The 14,541-nt window shown below is 41.0% G+C and overlaps 1 protein-coding gene across 1 annotated transcript in view; it reads left to right on the top strand.

The window, feature by feature from the left end:
- Positions 1-1,014: 1,014 nt before the first annotated feature.
- Positions 1,015-14,541, top strand: part of LOC123974553 (vang-like protein 1) — a 61,254-nt gene continuing 47,727 nt past the window's right edge. The window contains exon 1 of the mRNA XM_046055364.1: positions 1,015-1,157. The gene's annotated coding sequence lies outside the window, so the exon portion shown is untranslated. The remainder of the gene's footprint in view (positions 1,158-14,541) is intronic.

The raw sequence follows: 14,541 nt of genomic DNA, 5'->3' as shown, positions 1-14,541 counted from the left end.
GTACTCAATGCAGAATGAAAACTATTTTTTGCAACTAATGACTTTTTCATTGTGGATTAAACTAGATAAGCTAAATAGTGAGAAATGTTGTCACAATTGCCCAGAGCCCAACGTGACACCTTCACAATGCTTGTTTTGTCAGTCCAAACCTCAAAATGTTTAAAAATACATTAAAATAATCTAAATGGAATAGCAACAAATCTTCACATATGTGAAGCTGGAACCATAAAATGTTTTTACATGAAAAACGATTATCAGAATAGTTGCCAATTAAATTTCTGTCAGTCAACGAACGTACTAGCTGTACTTGTATAGCTTAATCTCTAACAAAACAAAATATTTTTTTAAACTTCATTTTTGTTTTGTGTGTAAAAGTCTTACTTAGTAAAGAACTAGGATCTGTCAGATAAATGTGCTGAAGTAAAAACTACAATATTTCCATCTGAGATGCAGTGAAGTAGAAGTAGAAACTGGTTTGAAAAGAATATACTCAAGAACCTATATACCTCTATTTTGTGAGCAGTCTGCTTGAGTAAATATAGGCTACTTACTTACTGTCCACCACTGTTGTTTGTACAGTACGGTGACTTTATTAAAGCCCCCCTCCACTCAAAAATTTGTTTTGCTATTTGTTTATACTTCAATTGGATGTTTGAGCTTCACTGTGCAGAATGTGTTGAGTGTCCTGTTTTTCTCTGTGCTTACCTTACCTCTCTCCATGTGTGAGATGATTCTGTGAAATCACACCTTGTTTGGAAACAAGGTCCAATATTTTTATCTGGCAACTCTTTATTGAACATGTTAAATATGGAAACATTTGAGAAACACTAGAATCAATACCGCCCCTGCACACACAACACATTGTTGTAATTAACCAACTCCAGCAGCTTCACTCCTACTCTGTGTTTGTAGCATTTGCAGTAGTGGCAAACTGGGGGCCCTCCCGTGTTGAAGACACCCCCTAGCGCCATGCGTCCTTACTACACCCCATACGCTGAGAAGCACTGCCCCCCTGTGAAATTCCTGACTGCCAGGGTGATTCCTACGGTTACCAAGGGCTGCTTCCTACTGTAGCCTACTGTGAGCTCTGGGGCAAGCTGTTTTACAACCTCTGGATAAATTATCAACTACGGGAATGATATCTCCACCGATAAAGGGTGAGTTTTGTTGTAATAACGCTGGAGGATACTGTCGGTCTGCAGATGTTAGTGTGCGGGCTCAGTAGTGTGTGAAGCTCTGCCTTACAGTCTGTAATGTCCTGTCTTGATTCGTGAAGCCTACACAAATGTAGCTTACCGTGTCTACCTGTTTCTTTTTTATACATAGGCTATATATACACACAGAACAAAGGCCGTTGTTCATTGTTAGTCTGAATGTGTCTTTTTAAGGAAAGACTTGGGAACACGCCCTTGCTGTCTTGCCTACCTGTATGAAAGGGAATGCTTTCAACTTCATTTGAATGCCCACAAACTGCGGACAGACCAGCGCACAACGCCAGGCTGGGGCACTTAACCGTATTTGTTAATTTGTCGCTACAGTTTCCAGTTTGTTGCAGTGTCGTCTCGGTCAAATAGACGTTTTTATAGCGTCTTTCTCAGCCAGTAACTCACACAGCCGCTGTGAGACCCAGTGAAAAGTCAACAATGTTTGTAATACGGTTGACTTGGTCCGCATTACCCCGGCTGGTGCACCGCAGCTCAGCTGTAAACTGTAACCTGCGGCGGCAGAGTTGACGCGGACGGATACATTGTATTTCCCCGGTCCACTGAAAACAACCAGTAAGCCAGAAAAAAAACATGCTGGTTTGAAACCACTGTGGTGTTGTTGTTTTTCAAGAAGCAGCACAAATAGGCTAGTGAGGTGAGGGAGAGCAGGGGGGGTGGAGGGGAGGGGAGGGGAGGAGGGGAGGGGGGGCTTCCGAGGCCACGGTGAAACCAGGGAGTTTCCTGCCTCTAGGTCCGCCTGCCTGTCGGGTCACAGGTAGGGGCTGGGCGGGTAAACCTGCTTTGGAGTTACACCAGACAGAGACGTGAGTACTGGTAAAGTCAGACGTATATTTCAACTCACATAGCCTCCTTTCCTCTTTGCTTAAATACATATAGCCTAGACCTAACACTTGGTTTTTGTTTGGCTGTCTCAGCGGCGGGATTTCTAAAAATGTATAAAAAGTGCTAGGCAGGTGCTCCTGTAGCAAGTGCTCGGTGTAGTGACATGGGCTGTAATCAATCACCTTAAATGTGTTTTTTTGTTTTAGTTCCTGCTTGGAGGTCTGCTTTGTTTATTGATCGAATTGTCTCAGAGCCCAAGGGGAAATTTTCAAGTAGTTTCTTTTCCCAACTGACCAAAACCGAAATGTATTGTGTTTACAGTGATGTAAAACAGAGAACACAAGGAAATCCTCACCTTCAAGAAACAAGTGTTTTGCATTTTTGCTTGATAAATAAGCCATCAAAATAATCCATTTATCAACTATAGTTATTTTATGCCAGGCAAAGGCTGTATCAGTGTCTTTAAACATATTTTTAACTGATGATAAAGTTATTTACAACTGAACCCATTCTAAGTTTCTGAAACATTACAAGTAGACAGCTACTTTGGATTCCCTGACCTTCATTTAGAAATGTTTTTATTACAGTCCTTGATAATGTAATTTCAGACAGTCATTTGCGCTTGGACAATATTTTTGACAAATATTTACAACAAGTGTTGGTTGCTGTGTAGACTAGCAATACCACGCTGACACATATATCTCCATAGCCTAAAATTAAATGGCTATTCTTTGTACGCAGCCATGCATTCACATTATTTAATATACACACTGTTAACTACTCTCAGTACAATACATTTCCATAAAGACACGCACAATCTTAGATCTGTATGGCTGGCTGAGCAGAAGCTGCACAGTAACATACTTTGACAATGTGAGAGCCCAGACCGACAATAAACGATGTCAACAACTTGGTTCTTCCTCTCCGTAAATTATGCATAAGACCCTCATTATCATTGTGTGTTCCAGATGAGATGAACATTTGAGAGCTGTGTGATTCCCATCCTATCACACTGCACTTGGATTCTTCTTCACTTTCCGTCCCAGTAAAAGTGGTTCTGGTTTGCGTGACCGCTGCAGAGAGAATATTGATAAAGAAACCCATCACGAGCTCTTAAAATGAGATGTGTGCTTGAGTACAGTGAGCTTTTGTGAGGTGTTAAAGCAGCACGGTGTGTTACATACTTTGGTACCTTTTGGTTTAATAGCTGTAAAGCATAAATGTACAGGTTCCACTGTAAGTAGCTGTGAGTCAAGCAGGGGAATAGTAGTAGAAGTAGAGAGAGAGGATTTGCTTGTTCACCACTTTATATCCATTTCATGAAAAGGTCAGCTCTGTCATTGTTTGGCTTCTTGGCTTCTGGATTGTTTCACTGCTGTATTATAAAATAAAGTGAGAAAAGTTAGGAAATAGGCAATATGTTAGTGTCATTTCTTTTCCTACTGTCTGTTAACGGTGGGGTTTTAAAATCGTAACTCTGAACTGGAGTCGTAACTCAGTCAGATCTGAACACACAGGCGTGATGTTTTTATATCCAGTGCGACTTCCAATATAACAGCCAGATCACTCCAGCTAATGCAATCATCACCCACAGCTGGTTTATTGACTGACCGCTCAGTATTAGCTCATTGCGGTTGCCTAGGAACACCAGCACAAAAATGCAACAGGTAAAGGCCAAATGTGAATCAAGCATAAGGTTTGGAGTCAGACATACCTCTTTCTGAGAGCAGATATAAAGTGATAGCGATCTGTAATTAACACTGCATAAAAGCTGCATGTTAATGATCTCTCCAGTCAACAACAAGCAGAATAATCCAGACTCTTATAGGCACTCTGGATTCTGCTGTTGTTTCTCCACCTCAGTTTCTTCAATGCTTCCATGCGCCTCATTGATTCCTTACAGGATATTTGAGGGGTTCAAATCAGTGACACCCGGGAATGTCGATTAAATTCCACAGAATTAATGGCCTTCGTTTGCTCAGTCATGTACAGCAACACGGCGAGCATGTGACCGGGGCCAGACTTCCACAGTGACTTAGTTTTCATGTTCCCTCACGTCCCGGCACGTCTCGTGACTGTGGCCGTCACAGACTTAACCTACTCTCGAGCTGAAGTGAAGTCATTATTTAGCGTGAGCTGGCTGTCTGTGTTTAAGGTGTGAGGAGATGTGTTGTCGTGGTGCTAATAGAGGCAGCGATACGAGGGCGTCATGGCTAGGTAGGGAGGGAGGAGGCGAGAGGGAGAAGCGTGAGCAAGACAGAGCTGCGTGCTGATGGCTTGAGGTAACAGAGCAGACTAATTTCATTTTTACAAATCACAAAAGCAGATATGTTTAAGAGATTATGTCAAAAGTCAACCTAGTTACCCAGAATAAGTAATTTGGTAATTATGTGTTAATCCCCAATTTTGCATGTAAAACCCATTATCTCATGTTGGAGAGCTTTTCCACTGACTAAACATAGGTTATATACACCATTAGCTCTAAATACTGATGAGCTTTTAATAGCATCTTTGCTCAAACTGGCCTTACGCCAAGGCCACGTGTTGTCTACAAATTCAGCCCTGATGATTTCAATCACAGTGTGGTGAAGAGAGAGTCATTTCCTGAACATCTGTGTGTTTTTCACCAAGTTTGATTATTATTTTAAGTAGAGAAACTGTTGTACAAAAGAGCGCTAGAGTGGTGCAGGAATCAAAAACGTGCTATGAAAGGCTGTGGGATTTCAGGATTAATCATTGCTGAGTGTGAATGAGCTGCAGGGGGGCTTTCGTGTTGATTCTCCTAAAAGGAAGAACGGATGAACGGCCTGCCTGAAAGGAGGTTTCGAATGAAAACATAAGGGATCATCTTACCTGGTACATTAGATGCTTAATTTGCTGCTTTACACAGGGAGAACTTTTAAGTACTGCTCCTTGCTTGACTCCTGCTCGCACAGTGTGTCTTCAGAGGTGCAGGTCAGCAGGTCAGTCTGTAGGGTGGCATCTGGGCGGTTCAGTGACTTTATACTGTGTGACTGATGCTGGTTCAGTACAGCAGACTTTTAACGTCTGTCTGTTGTTTGGCTTGGCTTTAAGCATTCCTCAGTGTGTTATGGGGTCAGTAAATCCAGCAGCTTCAGAGTCAGCCATGCGCTTCCCGGGAGTTTCCCTAAACAGCAGAAATTTCAGTCTTATTTGTTAACTCTTAATCAGCTCAAGCTGCAGCTGCAACAAACGTGTGCTTACGAGAAGATATATTAAAATAAATAATCATGTGTTTATCTGTTGGCCGGTGTGAAAGCTGACGAATGAACTCGTCTTTTTAGGCTGTCTCGGTTGTTTGTAATGTGAAAGCAAAGCAGACCAATCACAGGATTTTGTGACAGTAAATGTGATTTAAGCATGAAGTCAAGATATATCCCGATACTGGAGTTTTGAGGCCAATACTGGTATTGATATTTGAATTTTAAAAATCCGACGACAACATATCGACTGATGGTACTTACGTAGCGCATATAACATGACATCAATCGCAATACAGAACCTTTTTATATACATTTTTTAATTATAACCAAGATACAAACTAAGTTGATAATTTTACAGTGTGAATATTTTTTGTCATATGTACAGGACAACAACAGTTGTCACACTGTACAGTGAAGTTCTTATTCTGTAATATTACAGTGCAAGACACCTCTGTGTTTGTCCTGTTTCTACCCAGAGGTCCAGTTTCACTCGTCACTATAATGCTCATAATCAGTTATTTGTGCACGAGCTCTTTGTGACAACAGAGAAGATAGATGATCGCCTCAGGCTCAGTAAATGCATCGTTAACATGCTGTTAGTTGTCTGAGTTTGATTTGGAGTTTCTACTGTCCTTGTAGCCTGATGATGCAGAACGACAGGCGCCAAAACTGTCCTATAAAAGAGTTACCTGCCAGTCCTAAGAACTTATGCCTGCAGCTCTTAAATAAATGAAGTTTTATCTTATCTTTAAGTACAAGTAACATGTCAGTGAGAACATGAACCAGACCAGAACTATAACATAACAAGGTATCATATATTCATTGGTCTGAATCAAATAAACCAAACTACAGCAGAGAAAGTGCTCGTAGCCTGGGCAGCCGGTACTATTTAGGTACAACACTGAAAACAATGTAGGAAAAACTGACTTTGTTGTGTTTTGGTTAGGGTTGGGCGATGTCTACAAAATTTTCATCGGACCATGTCTACATTGAAACATCGGGATGGAGACAGAGAGAGACGGGTCAAGCCGTGTGTTTACCTGAGGTGTCGGCCTCTTGTGTGTCTGAGTGTGGGCAGAAGAGAATGAGAAGATGCGAAGCATATTTAAAATTTATGATAATAATAATGTTCATGGTGACTGCTTTCACATGGCGGTATTATGGGAAAAATTTAGATCACGATGCCTGCTCAACCGTCGACCATCTGTCAGCCATCGCCGATCGGCCCAACCCTAGTTTTGGTGATATGTATTATAAACAGGTGTTGCATAATTGAACCAGACATGTTTTAGTTTTAATAGCTCTATTTGGAACAACTGATTACTCCTGTAATGATAAGTGTAACTTCAGTTGTTAATGAACTGTACTCACCCATCAATCCAGGCTGAGCTCCATTGTCAACATTATACCAATACTGCAGTTTGCTTCCCCTAATGCAGTGACTCTAGAACTGGGTGGCGGGCCAGTCTAGGAGGTATAAAGCCACTGCAGTGGGGGGTTTGGATGACCAGGGGGGAAATGAAAGTGTAAGTGTGGTGGGGACTGATTTCATTTTACACACCGGCTTGCCCCGCTTCTTTCTCTCTCTCTCTCTCTCTCTCTCTTTGTATGTGTTTCTCCATCAGCAGTACATTTTATATAGTCGCCGAAAAGACACAGAACTCGTCTTCTGGATTTTTTCCACCCACAATTCCGTTTTTACAGCAGCATGTGGAGGATAGGCTAGGTCTTGATGATGTCAAAACTATAGAAACCAACGTGGTACCAAATGACATCTGCACTGTTGTGTTCTCTGTGCATGTAAAATATCCACTGCGTCCGCGTCTTGTAACATAATGTATAACATACCAGAAAACATCTCTCTCTGTGTTTCTCTGCAAAATGCTAAAATGGGTTGCCAATGTACTGTGGTGGCCGTTAATATACCTGGACGACCCGTCCAAGTAAAGTCTAAATGTGGGGAAACACTGAACTAAGTTGAATGAACATAATTTCTGTAGAGAAATAACAAACAAGAGTTTGCTGATGCTATTGTGTTGACAGTAGGGATGAAACGATTACCGGTTTAACGGTAAACCATGGTAAAATTCCCGATGGATATTATTACCGTACACATTTTAATTACCATGGTAACTGGGTACGGTTAACAGCGCTATAATAATGTCACGGCAAACACTGTCCAGCGTCTCCCAGAAGCAGGAAGCGCATGCGCAGAATGCAACGTGGGTTTGTTTTGGTCAATGACAACACGGCGGAGTTTTATTCATTCAGTCTTTCTGAAGTCCGGTCGTATTTTAGTTTTTTATGAGAGTGCTGAGGGAAACTTGATTGAAGAAAATAACCTTATAGTGAACGCAGGGTGAGGTAACTTTTAGCTTTGGTTTGTCTCTCTGACTTGCTAACATTGTGTAAACTGAAGCTCTCAGTGTTGCTGCTCTTATAAAAACGCTACACTTTGTTCTGCTCTGTGCGTCGTGTGTATTTGTAGTTTTCAATATAAAAATTGTTGAAATGGTTTCAGTGTGTGTGTATCAGTACATTTTAATATTTTTTTGGCACATTTAAACAACACCGTGATAATACTGTTAACCGTGATAATTTTGGTCGCTATAATCGTGATATGAAATTTTCATACCGTTTCCTCCCTAGTTGACAGCCTTTATTTGGTTCTCTCCCAGTAGTGTTAATAATTGATGAGAATTTGATAGATCTGTTTATGTGTGGTCGGCATGAACATTTTTCTCCTTCTGAAGAGGGACATGAGTAAGAACCACCGCCCTTAACTATGGTGGCTTGTCTGTGTATTTAATGGAGGATAGAAAGATTTAATATGCGGCATGTTGCATTCTTGCATATTGCACATGCATGCATAGCAGTGTTCAATGAAAATGATAATATTGAGAATAATGATAATAAACGAGGCGGTGCGGTAGTGCAGCGGTTGGCACTGTCGCCTCACAGCAAGAAGTTCGTGGGGCCGAACCCCGGTTGCCCTGGCCTTTCTGTGTGGAGTTTGCATGTTCTCCCCGTGTCTGCGTGGGTTCTTTCTGGATTCTTTCCTCCCCACATCCAAAGAAATGCAGGCTAGGTTAATTGGTGTCTCCAAAATTGTGGTTGTTTGTCTATGTGTGGCCCTGCGATGGACTGGCGACCTGTCCAGGGTGTACCCCGCCTTTCGCCCGATGTAAGCTGGGATTGGCTCCAGCCAAGCAGGATAAGCGGGTGACGATGGATTGATGGATGGACGGACGGATGGATGGATGGGTAATAAACGACATACTGCCATAATGTGGGTGCCAAAGTGTTGGTATTTCTACGTATTCGTTTCAGCCGTTGATAATCGAATCTCACCAAGTGGCAACGCTGACCGCTTTCATTGGGCATGAGGTGAAAGGTGCAGCCGAGCAGCAGTGATTTGTTTGCGGCGGCTGACAGCAGGTGTCTCGTGGCTCCACTGTTACTTTGCATCAGCTCTTTCTTGGGCTGTTTACGCAAGGTTGTTTACATTCCTTGTTTAGGCCGCTGGATGTTTATTCTGTTCCTCTATGCTCAGGTTGTTACACCTGTTGGCTTGTGTGTATTTCTTTTTTTCCCACATAGTTTTATTTTTCAAAAGACACTTTTTATCCTGAATGTTTTTCTTGGGCATTTGAGTCTTAGTAGTTTTTGTTTCTCCTGCAGATCAAAATGGAAATGCCCAGGTGCTATGTTACCCCAAGGAATTTGGGATTGGACTGGCACTGGCATGATTCATGTTTGTGAATGGCAGTGAATGAAATGGCCTTGTGAGAGATCATACCCTTCATGCCTGATTGCCCTGATCATTTTGCTCTTCCTCCTCTCCCGCTCCTTGCTGCCAGTGTTCCAGGACAAACAGACAAGCTGGCAGCTCAGCAGGGGTCTTGGATTACTGTGAAGAACCTGCTAGGGCTCCCTGCCTCCCTCCCTTCCAGAGTAGGGGATTCCTGTTTCAGCTTCAGACTCTCCCTGCAAACTTTAAGTGGTTCTGCTTACCAATTTTCTCATGGCATGGCAAAGACGGAAACCACATGTGGGAGCACTGCGTATCCTGTTTCACTTCAATATAGACCTCAGAGCCAGGCCTCTCACTGGGCTGGCGGTGTGCATATGCAGGGACTGTGCTGTACAGTTGGCCCAGAGTGATGTATCTGAAACGGTCAGAGATGATGTGTAGAGACACAGTGTCTTGCATTTTGTGAGGAAATGCACTGAAGCAGGAAATAATCAATCAGCTTCGAACCTAGCTGCTTTCTTTACTCGTGGGTGCACTCTGACTGAACCTGGACCACGCACTTTAACCCCGTTAATCCCTCACTTAGCTGCGTGCCCTTGCTTTTAAGAGGATTAAAACAGGTGATGGAAATGCCTCTGTGATTGTGTCCAGCATGCTTAGCAGTCATTACTCAATCAATAAATTCCTGCAGTAGAGCATTAGCAATGTCTGACCACTTCCATCCTGGCATAGGTAACACCTCTCAAATGTTTAGGATTTAAGATTTTGTTTTGTAATAATTTATGTTTTTTTAAGTAAAGCTGCAGAATCCGAGTATACAAATTGGCATTTTATTTTATATTTATAGGAAAAGTTTCTGAGAGTTAGAGATTCCACTCTTGTATCTGTACCCCAACCAGTGGCCAATAGTGGGAACTAGGGTGCCGCCCACTACTCCCCACATACTACTCCAGGGGTATTCAATTAAAATTAAAAGAGGTCCAGTTAGAGAAAATTTCCCAAAGCACAGGTCCGGAACATAATAACTTGCATTATCATTCAGTACCATAACCTATAGCTAGTTGTATCGACATATGTATTTTATCAAACAACTGTCTGTCAAATCAAATATTTCAACAATATTGAGGGATAGTAAATAACTAGTCTAATAATAAATTCAGAATTTAAGTAAACTATTTTTTTTATTGTGCATCTTAATAAAGTGCTTAATTTCAGAAAAAAATAAAATAAAAGGTGGAGCATGAAGTGATTGTGAAGTGAGACATCTTAACAAATGAACAGCTGTAATACCTCCTCTTCTCTTTCATTCCCTCTCATTTACCACTTTCCTACTTTCTCTTGTTCAGTGAGAAACGTGAGCTCTAGCTTGACCTGCCAGCTAGGATCAGAGAGAGATTCTGGTTTTGAAGAAGAATGTACATGTAAGAATCTATACATTCTTGGATAAAATCCATGTGAACTCTCTTTTCTCTTGCGGACTCGCGGACTCGACTCGTAATGTTTATCGGAATGCACAGATTTGATTGGCTGAGCAGCATCACACGAGACGAACATATACAATTGGTCTGTTAGTTTCCTGGGCCGCTAAACTAGTACAGTAAATGCTAGAAAAGCTGCACAGCTTAAAATAGAAACGCTCTGTCACAAGGCAGTAATTCTCAGTAATAAAACGGCTGTAGGTCGGGATCTGGACAGCGGCCTGCCAATTAGTGATCTCTGTACTACACCTTCATGTAATAAATTATTATTACTTTATATATATCAAAATGAGGATGGTAAATATTATATACTGTACTTAGTAATATGTACAATCTGCAAAAAATGTAGATAAAAGGTTTCTTAACATTTACTTCTTATAAGTTGTACATGCGCTGTTCTCTCCTCTTCAATACAAGAGATATGAGCTAGCACCTGTTCACCAACAGCATTTATCTGAATACTTCTGATTTACACACCACCAGCCATTTATTGGCAGCAGAGAGTGAGTGGCTCATGGTGCATCTGCCATAATATGTAATGATGCTAGAATGGAGACAGAATTAAGTCACTAAAAATAATCCCTTTTGAAAGACAAACATTGAAAGTGGAAGATCTAGGACCTGATCAGCCCTGTGTCATAAATCAACAACAATCCAAAGACTTTCTTATAAACCTTCTGCCAGAGAACCTTTAGGAAGTCAGGTGACTTAGTATAAAGAGCGACTAATTCCACAAAGGGAGCTGGTCGGGTTGGACGAACGGTTCAGACACCAGGAGACTGCTGTTCGTGTCCTGTGTGAAACAAAAATGTATTATTTAACCAACACTAACTAACTCAACTACTTGGTTAGGCTTTGCTTAAATACACTGATGTGATACCTTAGTACATGTGTGCTTGATTTTTGGTACATTCCCCTCTGGGGGAAAATTTACCAGCCGCCACTGTATGAACTATGAAGCTATCACTAGCAGCCAGCTAACTTAGCTTAGCATGAAGACTGGAAACGGGAAACAGCTGGCCTGACTCTGTCCAAAGGTAACAGCATTAACCTGTTGTTGCAACAGGTCGCACAACACAAACCCGGAATAATGCACATGTAAATATCTGTGACGTTGTACTTTCTCTGCAAATAGTTATATTATTTTTCTCTATTCTTTTAATTATTCTTATCTAACTTGCATTGTCTATTCCATATTTATATATTTCTACATTTATTTAAGTCAACTGTATGTTTGTCTACATGCTTTAAAGGTGCTGGGATGTAGATTTTGACATTGGACAAAGTCAATGCAAAGTCAGAGTCAGTCCAAAGCTAACTGACTGCTCATTGTCATTATCAGCTAGGACCAACTGCTTTAAATTAAGGGATGGGTTAATTTTCATATCCAAAGTATCAAAATAAATAAAGTAAAACAACGTCATCTGTTGGAGGCATTTTTACATCAGTGAGGATTAAAAAGTTGCTCCTGATGACAAGGGCTTTTGGAAAACCCAGCTTCACTTGAAGTATTGAATGGGATCAGTAATGCAGCTGGTTGGCAGTGAGACTACGAAGAACCAGTTGAGGTAGGATTTGTCACCATGTGAGGATGATTCAGACATTTAAAAATGATTTGCAGAATGAGTATATCCAAATATGCAGTTGTGCAACCTTCAAAGCATTTGCAGGAGTCTGACAGTCACGCAGGCACACAAACACACAAGAGAGTCACTCACAGATGTGCCGACACCACACTCCTCAGAACTGGGTCATAACTACATGTTTTGTGCCACAGTGTATTTTTGGACCCAGTGATGAGTGTTTGAAGTGGCAGATAAAGATTGCAGTTTTTTGCACTAAATTTGGCTAAGTGATTCTTTTTCCTGGAGTAGTGAATGCAGAAAAGCAGGGATGTCTTGTGAGGGAGACGGTTTTCTGAGTCTCTCTCACCTTTAAGGCGACTGGAGCCATAAATCAGCCATAAATCTTTGTGTTTGTGCTCCTAGCCTGGCCTGAGAGTTTCAGTGCAGGTTTCGATCGGGAGGCGTATTGCAACTACAGACTAGTATGTCTGGACAAAGTGGTGGTATGAAAGAGGAGTGTTTGAAGCGCCCTGGATGATGGATGCAAATATTAAAAAATAAAAATGTGTTCATACCCTTAAACGACTGCTTGATGACGTTAATCCCAGACACTTAACCTCAAAATGTTAGTTGAGAGAGCCATCTGGTGAATATCCGCTCAGATTTAATAGTTCTTTTTGTCTTTCACTCCATAGAGCTCATGGGTGTTTAATGCCAAGTGTAGGCTGGCTCAAAGTGCACATGTGCAGGGGCATGAGCGTTATGTGAGAAAAAATTGGTTAAATCTTTACACCTGTGTATTTCACACTTCACATCTTAATCTCACCCAGAGCTGTTTGAGAAGCTGTGTGTTTGTGTGTGTGTGCAGGTGAGTTACATGAGTGTGTTTACAGCACACCTCAAGCGACCCAGAACTAACTTTTCCTTTTTTTCTCTCCCTTTTGTGCAGCTACTCAAATATTCGCATTTAACCTGACTCATTTGATCCAAATGCATCTCATTCAAACACCTCTCCACAACTCTCGTCTTTTACTTTGTTATATGATCTTCGCTCATTTCCTCTGACCATACTATATCAAGTGCACTCAATAAAAGTCCTCTGATCATCCACCATTTCCCCTTAATGCAGTCTTTAAACGCTCCACCTGCTCAGGGACTGTACATGGAATTAGTCTGTGGGCTTTTGTCTTTGGTATTGCAAACTATTTAATGCTTGATTGGGCTTGTGCATCTGTGCATGGTGCCATCAGCGTTTTTACTGGACCCTGATCCCCTTGAGGAAAAGAATGCAGCTTGATTTTACTGGAAATGACTTAATGTAGGTCCAATCACCCAGTGCTATTCCCCTGTGACGACCACTAATAGTAATTAATGCAATTACAGCATCATTAAGTGCTTTTATCCAGCTGGAGAAACTTGAAAAGTAAAATGCATGTAAAATCATGTTGCACGCAATTGGTACTCATCCACGGAAGTCTGTTTTGTCCTTTGTGTATGTTGACAATTCTTCATTCATTAGTTACTTACTGAGCCAACACTGACATTGTACAGTTTCTTAGTTTATCAACCATGGGTATATTTTCCCTTGGGGGTGGGGGGAGGCATGTATCCTTCACTTTTCAAAATCCTGTTTTATGTCCCCTCATTTTTAAAGTTTCAGATTCATTTCCCCGCTAAACTCTCTCTGAAGAGCAACCTCTCACTGTCCAGCTGAAGAAAGACGAGATGAGTTGATCAAATGTTGATATTTGCGGGGGGGGTTTATGACATCACTATTTTTTGACATTTTATAAACCAAAAAATGTATAGATCCTGTTTTTGTGGTCCACTCATTTCACTGCATGTTTACAATTAATAAAACCTTGAACCCTGATTTGTGGTCAGGGATATAAATATAGCCTTTTCTCTTACTTTATTAAGCATAAAGGGAAGTAGCATTGACTAAGTCAAAAGTGCTGCTCGTAGCAGCGTGTTGCAGTAGCTTGTGTTTCTAATAAAACTAAATATCGATATCCAAGTGCATTTATATTTCAATTCTAATTCTTTTTGTTAGACCACTGAAAGGCACAAAGCCCCGTTTCATTAGTTTGTAATCTGCTAGCTGTATACAAAGGGATGTAAATTAATAGAATTCACATATGTTTTCTGTTCTTTTTTGTGTAGTTAAAGAACCCCAGGCTCTCGTTCTAAAACCAAACCCACACATTTGTTACTGTCACATTATTTGATCAATTAATCAATCACTTGTTTGGTATATAAAATGTCAGAAAATGATGTTGTTCAGTGTTTCTCGGAGCCCAAGATGACATCCTCATATGTCTTGTTTTATCCATAAGATAAAAGATGTTCAGTTTACTGTCATAGAGGAGCAAAGAAACCAGAATATATTAACATTTAAGAAGCTGGAATCAATTATTCGATTAATTGTTGCAGCTCTATGTCACAACGCTTTTTTAAAGCATCCTGTTAGTA

This window comes from Micropterus dolomieu, linkage group LG01 (assembly GCF_021292245.1).
Source record: "Micropterus dolomieu isolate WLL.071019.BEF.003 ecotype Adirondacks linkage group LG01, ASM2129224v1, whole genome shotgun sequence".
Lineage (NCBI taxonomy): Eukaryota > Metazoa > Chordata > Actinopteri > Centrarchiformes > Centrarchidae > Micropterus > Micropterus dolomieu.
This window is presented reverse-complemented; position numbering and strand designations above follow the sequence as displayed.